Below are 13,523 nucleotides of genomic sequence, written 5' to 3'. Positions count from 1 at the left end.
GGGAGTGGATGCCCCAAGCCCCAACACCTCTGCTGGGGGTGGGGGGGAGCAAGCATTGCAGTGGAAGAGGTCTTAAAGAAACAAACAATCAAAACTCTGCAAAATCTCCTTTTCCTTTTGTGTTCTCTCTCCTCTTTGCTTTTCCAATTTCACCCTGCATTTTGGGTTGCGGTGGTTCAGTTCTCCTCTGTTCCTTTTTTTTTTTTTCCCTCCCTACCCTTTCCCTTTTTATAATTTCTTTCCGCTTTTGTTTTCTTACAAATTGAAACAGAGATGGCTGGTTAATTTTTAGCCTCCACTCAGCTACGCCCAATTTACTGCCGCCTTTGAAACCTAAACGGGCGGCACTCTGTGATTAAGCAAGGCAGAAGTGTGTTTACATTATGCCCAACCAACTTGTAATGAGAGGGCTACCAAACCTTTCTCTTTCTGTGTTTTTTTTTTTCCTTTCCACCATTCCAACGTTTCCCCCTCCTTTTCCCCCCTTCTTTCTCTCTTCATGCGAATGTAAGAGAATGTGGCTTAACTTCAACTCTAGTGAATGTTCTTTCCCCGCAAATATGTGTGTGTGTGTGTATCTTCCTTCCTGTTCATTCACAAAAAAGAAAAGCAACTCACTTTTCTGCTGTGGTTACCCCCTTGCCTGTTTGGGATGTTGGGAGGAGAGAGATGACTTAATCCAAAAAGGAAATTTTGGGGCACTTTCAGTATTGCGTCAGGGTTGAGGACTCGATTCGGATTAGCACTGAGAGTTTATATATTGGGAAACTCAGGAGGAGGAAAAGGTGATATTTTAGGCCTCTCTTCTTGCTCATTCTCTCTTCTGAGAAGTGGCTTTGGTGGTTGGATGGAGGCAGTGGACACCACCCCCTCCCCCCCTCCCCACTGTATTTCCCTCTGTCGATCTTTCTAGGCCTGTACCTGGCCCTGTGTGACTATCATAGCCCCCTCACAAAGAATGACCAACTGCTGGTCCTCTTCCTTGTTCATCTTTTTTCGTTCTGGAAAGGAGACCAAAGCAAAAATTAAAAGTTATTCCCTGCTTCTCTGTCTGTGCAGCAAATCAGAATGGGAGGTAGTGGTATTGGAAGTGGATTGGGGCAGACTTGAAGACCTGAGCTTGCGTCTATCAGATAGCTCCTCTTAGAGGGGCTGCTGTACCTTCCAATTTTGGACCTAGGGCCCCTAAGGTGAAACCAATACCCATCTTCCTCCTGAGCCAGCTTCCTCTACCTTGCTCTGTAGCTGGATCCTGTAGCTGAGCTATTTCCCTGACTTCTTTTATTTTAGGTCGTATTTTTTACTGCTGCTAGCAGGGGGCCAAGGTAGGGTGAAGTATGTGTGATGGAGACTGTTTCCTGACCAGCCAGCTGGCTCCTGAACTGACCAGGCAGGTATAAGGAGAAGGGTGGCACCCCTACTTGCCTGCTAGACATAATGAGAAGACTTTCTCAGGAATATGAGTAAATCCATGCCCATCACATGTAGTCTTGGCCCCCTCTGTCCCAGCTGAGGCTGAGTTCCTTGACAAAAGCTGAGTGGAGAAATGAGGATGTTTTCTTATAATTTGTCAACAGTTCAGGTCCCTGGACTCCAGATTGTTTCCAGGAAGGTAGGAATTTTGTTGCTGAAATTGCTTTAACTCAAGGGCACCTTTCTGAGGGAGTGGGGGTAAGTGGATATGGTGTGGCCTACCCATGGGCCTTGGGTAGTTGGCTCGAGATTGCATGGAATGGTGGGCATGGCTTTCTCTCCAAACCACTCCAGTTTACTCGCAGATGTCTTCTCCTGGCTGAGCCCCCCAACAGTGCTAGTCCAATAGTACAACCTTCTTCTTCCATGTCCATGCGAAGATCTACTCAGTAAGGTGCCACTTGTTCCTTCCTTCCAGTATAAACCAGGGTTGGTGGCTGGGGCAGCAAGGGCTCAGACAAGGGTTACTTTAGATTCTAAAAGAAATGCTGTCCTTCCCTTCAAATGGCTGAAGAACCTGATCTGGGCTGAACTGGTGTGCCAGGTTTGATGACAAGCAGACTTGTGATCGTAAGCTTGGGGGTGTGGCTTCCCCTGCAGGCGCCATTGTCATCCGTCATCCCTGGCCCTTCTGGGCCCTTGTTTTGTCTCACATGAAGCTTTAAGAAGTGGCATGGTTGAGAGGGACTAAAGGACGAGTGTATGTGACGTCAAGAGCCCCGCTCCCGGAACACAGGGCCCTAAGAGGCCACTCAGAGTGTTTTGCACCCTTCATGAGGGTGGCCTTCCTGCTGGGTACCTTTCCCATTCAGGAGGGTATGTTGAAGCAGAACCGGGTCGGAGAGCACTGCCATGGGAAGGAGGCTGTACATTTTTGACATTGTCCTTCCATTCAAAGGGGGTGTCCCAGGGCAGTGGCTGGAGACAGAGGAGAACCTGGGGCCAGGCGGAAAGATGCTTGTGTAAGGAAGGGTGGCTGAACTGATCTGGAAGCATGGCTATACTCTCCCCAAAGCTTCTGCCAGGATCTGAAGGTAAACGGGCATCTTCAGACCATCCTTAATCTAGGCCTCCATCCTAGAAGAGAAAAAAAAAATCTGAAAGTAATAAAATGCTTTACTGAATGAAAACGTCAGCTTCTCCCCATCAGATCCCTCCAACAGGCTCACAGTGGAGGCCTATTAAGTCCAGGTGTTCAGGGGGTGGCTCTTTTCTTTATCTCTGCTTTTTCACTACAGAGAAATTTACACATAGAAGGAACCCCCATCACCAGTGCCAACTTATGGTTAGTTTCGATCCAGCCACAGCCGCTGATGGCCACCTACTCTGGGTTGTTTAGAAGAAAATCCAGGCCTTATAGCTTCTCCTGTGTTTAATATTTCTGCATGTTTCTAAAGATAAAGATTCTTGAAAAATGGAAACGTAGTATCACTATCACACTGAAAATGGTTTCTTTAGCTGGGCAGTGTTCACATTTCCCTAATAGTCTCCGAATTTTGTTTGTGTAGGTCAGGATTCTGATCAGGTTCATGCGCTAAAGTGGCTTGCTCCGTCTTGGAAGTCTCATGCTCTCTAGGCGATCCTCCCCTTCTTCCTCCTTCTTCATATTGGTTTCTTTCCTGGAAGTTTTTGGGTTGTTGTTGTGGAAGGGACCTGATGGTTTCTCCTGTAGAGTTTCCCTGTCTGGGCTCGGCAGGCTGTGTTCCCTTGCGTCGGTCAATGTGCTGCTCCAAAAGGAGCTTCTGCCTCCCTCCTTATCTCCAGGTCTGAGGACAGGTGGGCCTTACCTGTCGCAGGAAATGGATTAGCACCCAAGGATCTGTCCAAGTGAATTTTCTCAAGTGCAGAGTTGCCCTTCTCAGTATAAGAGCTCCCTGGTTTTCACTGTCTGTTTCAGAGCTTGGGGCTTTTCAGTGAGCGCCGGTTTTCTGGTCCAAGCGAGGGCTTCCTCGGTAGCGGAGAGCATTGGCCCGCCATGTCAGCCCTGATAAGATGTGGTCGGCGCAAGTGGTGTCCCCCAGGCTTCTGCTGGATGCCTGGCCCCATCTGGTGGCTCTGGTGTGAGTGCATGGGAGTGGCCAAGGGCACACCAGCTGCCCTCTCCAGAGGCCTTGCTCCTCCTGAGGCCCCAGTGCCTCTTCACCCATGCCTCATGTTTCCAGGCCCAGAAAGGGTGCTGGTCTGTTTTTGAGGCAGCACCATCTGGTGCCAGGGCTGTTGAAGACTGTGGAGCCCAGTTACCAGATTCCTAAAACCAGCAAGATACACCCGTGTAGGGTTAGGTGCCTTTGAGAGTGTCCCAGAAGAGATGTCACTGTGGTTAAAGGATCAGCTTCCGTCATTGTAAAAGTCTGCTGTTCAACTAATTCAGAGCATGGTTAAAGGGACTGAACAGCTAACATGTAAAGATACTGGCACATAGCAAGCAAGCAGTGGATGACGGCTGCTGCGATTCTGATGTTACAACTCCCTGAGCCCTAGGACATCTCCCTGTCACCTTTACCTATTGGTTTTATTTCTGCCTTAAGGGTCGAACGAGGTGAAAGCTTATTTTTCTGTAACACAGAAGGGTTTCAAGTGCTGGAGACAGGGCTCACAGTTCCTCTCCACCCCTCTTCCCAGGAAGCTGTCGCTTCTCCAGGGCAAACACTGCCAGTCTCTCACGCCTCCCACATTTGACACAGCTCCTTGCTCCCTTGCCATTTTGGTCATCACCCCCTGGAGGCCCTCTTAAACTGGAGCGTTCTATACGGGACACGGAAACTCCAAGTTTGAGCAGATCCCAAGGTAGCCACACGATTTGCTAGGCCTTCCAGCTACATATTTTGCAAAATGAAAATGAGGGATTCCTAGTTCAAAATGATTAGGAGCTACAAAGAGACGATAGTTAGATCATTAAACCAAGCATGGGGTCTGTGTGATGGCCTAGGCTGCATACCTGAGAAGCCTGCCCAGGCCGCCTTTACTCTGTTACTGTGACATGGGGTCCCTGGATCTGGGTGGTGTGAAGGGGTAATACAGTTCAGACTGACTTCTGAGGGGGTGACCCCAAAGACGAGATCAGAGATGCCCAGACCCCCCAGGCTGGTCTCATTCTAGGACTTTGTTAACCATCTGCTCTTAACCCCTTTGTTCATAGTGTGTCCCTCCAGCCGGTCAGGGGTCCCCGCTGGCTGCGATGTGCAGGCGGTCCTGGTGGAGTGCTCACTGTCATGGCTGAGTTGGAAGCTGTAGCTCAAGGGGGAAAAAAAGAACTACCTTTGTCTGAGTTTGAGCTGGCAGAGTTTGGCCCATGAATAAGCCAGAGGGGACCTGGGAGCCCAAGCATGGTGACCAGCTGTGCTCCACCGCCCACCCAGAGGAAACGGGGCCGCTCTATAGCAGGAGGGCTGGGGGCCAGACATGAGGAAGGACTTCCTGAGGCTTCGGCTTACTTTCTGGCACTGCAGGAAGATGGTTGAATTTTCTCTATTCATGAAATACATGCGCACTTGGTGAACCTACTGTGAGCAAGGCCCTTCTAAGGATGAGAGACTCTTGCATGCGGTCTGCAAGGTTTGAGCAAAGGTCCCCTGATAATTTCTAGAAGGCACTGACCAATAGATGTGAACAGTGATCCATGCCAGAGGTGAAGGGAGACCCCTCAGGGCTTCACAGGACAGCTCCAGGTGGGCTGTGAAGGAGGAGGCAGGGCCCATCTCAGCGCCTTCTAGAGTTGCAGGGACCTGGGATGCTGAGGAAGGTAGGCCAAAGGGGTAGAAGGTTGTGCCCTGGTCCCCCTCTGTCCTGGAGTCCTGCAGCCGCTGAGCAGAGAAGGTACAGCTACACAGCCCCCTTTCTGTCCTGGGAAGGAGGTGTCTCCCTCCCCACCCCTCTTTCTCTTTGCCCCGTCAGTCCCACCCCTACCCCACCCCCTGTCTCAGGAGCTGCCACGCTTCAGTTATTTTATCCTTCAGTGTCCGATTCAGAAGTCCTTTCAAAGGCCCCAGCAGTGTCAGCGCGGTGCTCACACAAAAGACCTCTTTGATTTCTTGTTTGTTTTCATTTGCCAGTGGAGGGGGAGGGGGCAGGAGAGAAAGAGCTTCTGGGTTTTAAAATTTTTATTTGGGTTGCTTCATTCTCAGAGGAGTTGGCTCCCAGGAACTCTTTTCTGAGTGAGGGGCTCAGAGGCGGGAGGCAACCTTCTGGGGAGAAGCCTGGGACGGGGTGTGGGCACTGCCTTCTGAAGCAAGGGGGCTTAGGATACAGTCGCCAATTCACCTTCACATGTTCTGTGTTAGGCCTGAAGGTGGGAAGGATCAGCTAGGAGCCCTGCTGCTTGTGTAAGGAAAGGTCGGAAGTGCCTGGCATGGAAGGACATTCCCCCTGTGAGCCGCATCCCCAGCAGCTGTAGGATTTGAAAGGTCCTGAACCTTGACTTTGCCGTTTTCCCTTTATCATCCCCGATTCTGCCGTGGCCTTCTTGGTTGGATGGATGGGAGGGGGATGGGGGGAGTCCTTTTAACATGTAGACTCCTTGGAAACTCTTAGCACTCTGGAATACAGGCGGGGGCTCCCCACTCTCCATCTGGGAACTGGGGGGCTGAGAGGTCTGCCCTCCAGCCGGGCATCCTGCCGGCAATGGTACACAGGCCCAGGAGGAGCCCCTGTCCTCCCAGGCTCACATGTTCACCCCACGCCTCTTGTCTCCACATGATGAGTGGCCTCTGAGATGGTGCGGCATGGGTTCCCCTTCCAGAGGATCCGGCCCACGGCTCACAGAGGGCAGGCTGGTTCTGGCTTACGAGAAGGGAGCCAAGACTGAAAGGAGACGGAGGACCACCAGTGCCCGTGGTTTGGGGCCACAGACGTGGTGATTAGCACCTATGTGGGTGCATGACCTTAAGCTCATGTGGGCACACCTGATGTACCAGTGAGAAGTGGTGCAGCTTGTTGGTTGCTGTGTCTGTATGGAGCCTGGTTGCCGGGGCTGGGGAAGAGAGAGCCGGAAAGCGAGGCTTGGGCAGGTGGTCACGGGCGTCAGCAACAGGGAAGTGTGCCCACTGGGTGAGGGGGGCTCCGCAGGCCTGCTTGGCAGACGGAAGGAGGAGGCTGGGGGGCTGAGAGATAGATAAATATAGCTGATGGCATTTCTCATGATAGGTTTTTCTTGGCACTGAGGGCACCGTGGCAAACAGTACGACAAACGCCTGGCCCTGCAGGCCGCCGTCGCCATTTTAAGCATGTTTGAGCCGAAGAGTTGTTGGCATTAGAAAAGGGTCCCAGCAGGCAGAGGGGTGGCAGCAGGGGGGTTTGGCTGGACTGGGCTTCACCCCCTCCCTACCTGGGTACCTGGGTTCCTTACATTGTTTGTATGCATGTCTAATATCTGATTTTCTGGGGGTTTAAGAAAATATTCTAGGGTTGCCCTTTGTGGGCCTGTCTTCCAAGTGACTTGTGCCCCCAGCAGCCACCGTGGCTGGTTGGCTATCAGTGGTGGGGGGTGTTCTGACTCTTCCTCACTTTTGATGTCTTAATGATGACCTGGCATGCCACTGTGCCAGGGTCAGGACCATCATTTTTTTTTTTTTTTTAACCAGAGCATAGTTGATTTACAATGTTGTGTTAGTTTCAGTTGTATAGTAAAGCGTATCAGTTATAGTTACATAAATATCCACTCTTTTTTAGCTTCTTTTCCCATATAGATAAATACAGAGTATTGAGAAGAGATCTCTGTGCATCGCTTGTTATTAATTTGGAGGACACGTGATAACTTAAGGGACACTGCTTTGTCCAGGTGCCCTGTTGGTGGAGGAGAGGGCACACCTGTGGTCTCCATGCTCTGCTTTAATTCCGTTTTTCCACTGAAGGTCCATTATGGTCGAGGCACCGTGTTGAATCCTGTTCGCGTGTTAACCACCCAAATTCTTAACATCGATTCTGGTTTTAAGCCTGCGTACCCAGCGGTGAGCGTGTGCACTCAGGTGACACACACAGGGGTCTTTGTGTGTAGTGAAGAACTGGGGAACCAGACTCAAGGACCTGGGAGGCTTCCTGGAAGGTGACCTGCTTGAACTTCACCTTGAAAGACAGTGAGGAATTAGCTCGTTTTTGTCAGCTGGCTGAGCCTTTTCAGCTTGTCTGGGGCTGATTGCATCCTCACAATGGTTGAGTGATATAGGCAGGGCAGGTATCATTATCCCCACCGTACAGAGAAGGGAACCCAGTACAGCGATGTCAGGGTGCTTGGGTTGCACAGTTTCCTGCAGAAGGACCCAGGTTTCCGGTCAGCGAGCACCCTGGCTCCCCTCTGTGGGCTTCGCCGCTCCTTGAACTTCATGGGGATTGCTGGCCTTGGTGGGGTCTCAGAGGAGAAAGCTGCACAGGTCCCCATGGTCTCCCTTGCTCTCTAGGAGCTGAGACGGAGGGGCTGGAGCCCAGCCTGTGGCTCAGCTCAAGGGCTCCCCCAGCTGCTGAGCACGTAGGGTGGAAACAGACTGTGGGGACCTGGCCCGTCCTTGACGGTGGCCTCTGCTCCTGCCAGGCAGCCCCCTGCCCCTGAGCTGAGAGGCTGCATGCTAGCGCAGACCAGGCAGGGAGGCCGGCTGCTCACCCCCATCGTGCTTTGGCCAGCTCGGCTTCTTGGCACCCCGTCCTGGGGAAGGTAGACTGTGCAGGAGGTCCAGGTGTGCGGCCAGGCAGGCTTGGCTGGATCTTGGGAATCCCTGATCCTTGCTCAGTCACGCCCTTTTTCCTGGGAGTCTTTGGAATTGCAGTTTGAAATAAAAGTGAATATAATTATCCTAATTAACCAGATGATCGCTGGAAGTTTTGCAATAATCTGCTCTCTATTGCCTTTTATGCTGGTGAATTTACGTAGACTCTCCCTCTTACCCTTTTTTGAAAGTTTGAAAACTTCAGGGTTATGTATATAAAAACTCTTCCAACATGCTGAAGGGGGCTGGGTGTGAGAGAGGATAACTCACTGCTGAAGATTTTCCTGTTTCCCTGGCAAAGAAGATAGAGAATTCACCTCTTAACCATTGAAATCAGGTCCCATAGAACAGGGTTTCCCAATCATGACGCTGTTGACTTTGGGGCCGGATCCTTCTGTGTCATGGAGACAGTCCTGTGCATCATAGGGTGGTTAACAACATCTCTGGCCTTGATCCACTAGATACACCTCTCACCCCTAGGTGCGACAACCAAAATACACACTTGCCAAGTCGTTTCAGTCGTGTCTGACTCTTTGCGACCTTATGGACCGTAGCCCGCCAGGCTCCTCCATCCATGGGATTCTCCAGGCAAGAATACTGGAATGGGTTGCCGTACCCTCCTCCAGGAGATCTTCCAGACCCAGGGATTGAACCCACGTCTCTTGCATTGGCAGGCGGGTTCTTTATCACTGGTGCCATCTGGGAAGTCTGACAACCGAAACACTTTGATACGTTTCCAAGTATTCCTGAGGGCAGAGTTGCCCCAGCTGAGATCCTCTGGCCAATAAGAAATGGAGAGATTCGGACAAAACGTTCCCCAGATTCACCTCTTGCCTCTCTTCCAGTTTAGGACCCATTTATGTTTTCTCGAGTGGCGGCAGAACCTCTGAGCCCTGGCTCTTTCCCCTCCTGTCTGGTTCCATTGGCCCCTTTCTGGGCAGAAAGACCCTGGACTAAAACCACGCGGGGGCTCCTCTCCCCTTGGGAAGCACGAGTGCCGCTCTGAGTCTCCTGCTGAACGTCCCTTCTGACGTTTTGCATCGCAGTCTGTCTGGTGCCCGGGCTGCTGTTCTGGGGACGGGAACCAGGATCTATGGCTCAGCTGACCCGGGCCTGTGGGGAGAGCCAGTGACCACATGAGGCCAACCCCAGAGCCCAGAGAGTGGCGTTTTGTTTCTGCAGCATGGGATGCGGAGACTGGAAATGTCGCCTGCGCCTTGGCACTACTCTTTTTAAAAGATGTATTTGATTTTTCTTATTATGGTAGTGAGACACACTCTTTATTAGAACTTTAAACAACAGGGAAATGTAAGGGACAGGCTCTCCAAACCACCCTCCTGTGCCAGAAAGAAACTTACTTCCCAGATCTGTGAAGGTTCTTCTAGTTTTTATCAGTTAACTTCTCATCAAATCACTTTTAAATATAGAGGTAACTATTTTAAGAGCGGATGATATGTTTAGGCTAATTGAATTGACTCCATCATGTGTTATCGTGGTCTTAAATTTTCCTGTCCCCTGCCCATTCCACCCGTGTCCCCCGTCACCCCAGGTGCAGAGTCCCTGTCCTCTTTTCCCCTGAGATGACAGTTTCTATTTGCCCTTCCTGGGAGCAGGGTGACCATAGAGCATGTCGCCGTCCGACCGGCCAGGCTCCTGCTCTGGGGGATTCCTGCCAGTGGTGTAACGCTGAGGGTGATGGCGGCGGTCAGGGCCCCCGCAAAGCCTGGCCCCTGCAGGGTGACTAGGGAAGGAGGAGCCACTGGGAAGTGGCCTGCCTGACCGGGCCTGGCTTGGCCCCAGTCCTTGCCTCTTTCCAGCTCTTTCCTGGAGGGCCAGGGTGCTCCTCTGCATGGGGCCAACCCTCTGCCAACTGGCCTGGCATGCTGGAGGCTTTTCTAGACCCTACAGGCTCCTTCCAGGGGTGACTGCTGCTGGTTTTTTCCTTTCTTGAAATGGAGAGTGAAGTGTCTCTCAGCCTTCCAGGAATTACCCCTTCCTAATTCTTTGTGTTGGGCTCAAAGATACAGCAGACAGAAGTGTTCTTTGCAGGCCAGGGGCAGGGACAAGACAGGAAGAAGGAGCCTGGATAGAGCTTTGCGGCTGGGTCTGATGGCCTTGGGGAGGCTGTGGATGACAGCCGGGAGCAGGGTGACACCTGCTGACTCCTGGACGGGGTGGAGCGTGCGGAGAGACCCAGAGATCCCTGGAGGCGGCCTGCGGGAGGCCTACCGAGTGCAGCCTTGGGGAGTGTGTCCTTATTACGCCTGCAGATTATATCCCCATTAGTGTATAATTATTATGTAATGGGTGTTATTGCATAATGGCAGTTATATAACACGTGGCCCAGAATACGGGGTGGGGGGGGGCATGTAATAAGTGTATATCCTCTGGCTATAAATAGTCACCAGCCCAGCTCTGAATCTGTGGTCACACCAGAGCCACCTTATAAATACCCAGCGCTGGGCTATAAATTTCTGAGCCGTGATGTAGGCAGGCGTGATACCTAGCTAGGGAGGGGTAGGAGGGACCTGCAGCCCCACCCCCCACATGACATCATTGTTTCTGTAGTAACAGACGGCTCCCTGGGGGACCAAATGAAGAGAGGCCTTTAAAGGGAGGAGGCAAACGGATAGAAAGCTTTGGGGGCGGGGGGCGGGGGGATGCTAATCCTGAGGCCTACCAGGTGGGATCCCCGGCGCAATGGACTCTCAGGTGTTCAACCAGCACCAGGGAGAAAATTCCATGTCCTTTCACGTCCTCTCTAGAGGGTCTCAGGTCCCGTCCCTGTGTCTAGCAGCTCGTGTGAGACTCAGCCGAGTGCTGGGGAGAACAGGAGAGCCAAATGGTCTCTCTCCATCCTCCTGCCTCCTAGGGGGTCTCTCCACAGCTCCGGGCCACTTGCTGAAGGGGAGTTGAAATGTGCACCCACCAGGGCTCTGCACCCCGGTTCTGTCCTCACCAGGGTGGGGCCGTTGCTCCTAGCGGAGGTTTTAGGTCAATTTCGGCCTTAGTAATATAAAAAATATGTGAGCAATTCGGCGCATGTCTCAGAGAGCCTCGTGGAAGTCATGGCCGTGGGAGATGGTGCTCAGAAAGGAAAAGGAGGCAAGGATGATGTTTTGGCCCCAGAAGGATCTGTGGGATAGGATGTCATTTCTTCAGGTGTATGAGAAGTGGTTTCATACACAGTGATGAAGAGCTGCGGCTTGCATCCCTAAAGATGGAGGAGGAAATGTGTTTTGATGGCAGGTGGAGCGATTGAAGTTAGTTGGGAGGAAGGGTGAGTGACCTACTTGTCCCCATTTGCCCAGGAGTTTCCTGGTTTCAGCGCTGAAAGTCCCTTTTCCCAGGAAAGCCCTTTGTCCCCTGAAAACCAGGAAGGTTGGTCATCTGAGAACAGTGGTTTTCCACCAGGGCCGATTTTGCCCCTCAGGAACATTTAGCAACTGCCGTGGACGCTTTTGGTTGTCACAGCCAGGGGGGGGTGCTGTTGGCATCTCGTGAGTCAGGGCGAGTGCACAGGACAGTCTCTCAACAAGGAACCACCTGGCCCCAAATGTCACTGTAGATCTTCCTCAACCGACAGTCGGGCTACATCCTGATAAACCCGTCATAAATTGAAAATACTGTAAGTCAAAAATGCTTTTAATACACTTAACCTACTGAGCATCATAGCTGAGCCTAGCCCACCTTAAACGTGCTCAGGACGCTTCCACTAGTTTACAACTGGGCAAAATCATCGAACACAAAGCCTATTTTATAATAAATTGATGAATACCTTACGTAATTTATGGAATACTATACCATAAAAAAAAAGTGTGGAAAACAGAGGGATTATATGGGTTGTTAGTATTGTTTAGTCGCTAAGTCCTGTCTGACTCTTTGCGACGCCATGGATTATATGTAGCCCACCAGACTCCTCTGTCCATGGGATTTCCCAGGCAAGAATACTGGAGTGGGTTGCCATTTCCTTCTCCAGAGGATCTTCCTGACCCAGGCATCAAAGCCATGTCTCCTTTAACTCCTGCATTGGCTGGCGAGTTCTTTACCACTGAGCCACCTGGGATGCCCGATTACATGGGTACAGAAAGGTTATAAGTGTGATGGTTGTTTACCCTCCTGACTGGTTGACCGGGAGCTGTGGCTCAGTGCCACTGCCCAGAATCACAAGAGTACTGGTACTGCGAACTGGAAACTCCCATGGACGGGGGAGCCCGGTGGGCTGCAGTCCACGGGGTCGCAAAGAGTCAGACACGACTGAGCGACTTCACTTTCACTTTTCACTTGCATGCATTGGAGAACGAAATGGCAACCCACTCCAGCATTCTTGCCTGGAGAATCCCAAGGACGGAGGAGGCTGCCGTCTACGAGGTCACACAGAGTCGGACACGACTGAAGCAACTTAGCAGTAGCAGTAGCCCAGGAAAAGATTAAAATAAATTTTAAAACTTCTTATTTTATATTGGAGTATAGCCAGTTAACCATGTTGTGCTAATTTCAGGCGGACAGCAAAGGGACTCAGCCATACCTATACATGTAAGATCAAAATTTAAAATTTGAAGTATGATTTCTACTGCATATTGCTTTGCACCACATAAAGTCAAAAATCGAGTCAAACCATCAGAAATCATGGACTGTCTGTAGTGGTGAGACCAAGCAGCCCTGCCTTGGAGGTGGGTGAGCACAGCCTGTGTGTCTCTCCTTACGACAGCCCTCCCTTGCCTGTGTTACCAGAGGCCCCAAACCCTGCTGAGCCTCCCCTCTGAATTTCTTGCAGCTCTGTATTCTGTGTTTTGATTGGTTGTGTGTAGGGTTGTGGAGCTGGGAGACCTTTTAGGGGAATCATGGGGCTTCTAAGAGGGTCTTTCTACCTTCTCAAGGCTCAGAGTCCCTTTGCAGTTAAGATGGAGATGCTGAGAGTAAGCCCCACCTGGCAGTGTGGATCTTTTGCCTGTTATTAAAAAAAAACAATAGTAATGAAAGATTACTTATTGCCTTATTGCCTATCAAAGAGTTTCCAAGAGGCAAGACATGCTTGCTTCCCACATAGACCTGAAGAGGCCGCTGCAGCCTCCAGGCCAATGGGCACTCGTCCCAGGAAGAGAACTTGTCTCCACAAAAGCCCATTTCCCAGACCCAGCAACCAGGGCCAGCCCGCCACCCAAAGAGACCTCACAAATGGAACAGATGAAGGAGCGTGTGAGGTTTACAGAAATTTGGATTCTAAGCTACCTGATGTCCTTTGGAGCAGGTTACATTTTGCGTGGCGTACATGAATTGTACTCACAGGATATAGCAAACTCTTTCTTTCTCACCTGTGTTTAGTGCCTGTTTAGTTTGCTACCTGGCTGCAGT

At 51.2% G+C, this 13,523-nt stretch overlaps 1 protein-coding gene across 5 annotated transcripts in view; it reads left to right on the top strand.

The window, feature by feature from the left end:
• The window catches only part of NFIX (nuclear factor I X), a 98,264-nt gene that overhangs the window by 29,336 nt on the left and 55,405 nt on the right, over window positions 1-13,523 (top strand). The gene's annotated exons all lie outside the window — the stretch shown is intronic.

Source organism: Bubalus kerabau, chromosome 1 (assembly GCF_029407905.1).
Source record: "Bubalus kerabau isolate K-KA32 ecotype Philippines breed swamp buffalo chromosome 1, PCC_UOA_SB_1v2, whole genome shotgun sequence".
Taxonomy (NCBI): Eukaryota; Metazoa; Chordata; class Mammalia; order Artiodactyla; family Bovidae; genus Bubalus; species Bubalus kerabau.
Note: the sequence above shows the minus strand (reverse complement) of the source record. Positions and strands in the feature narration are given on the sequence as shown.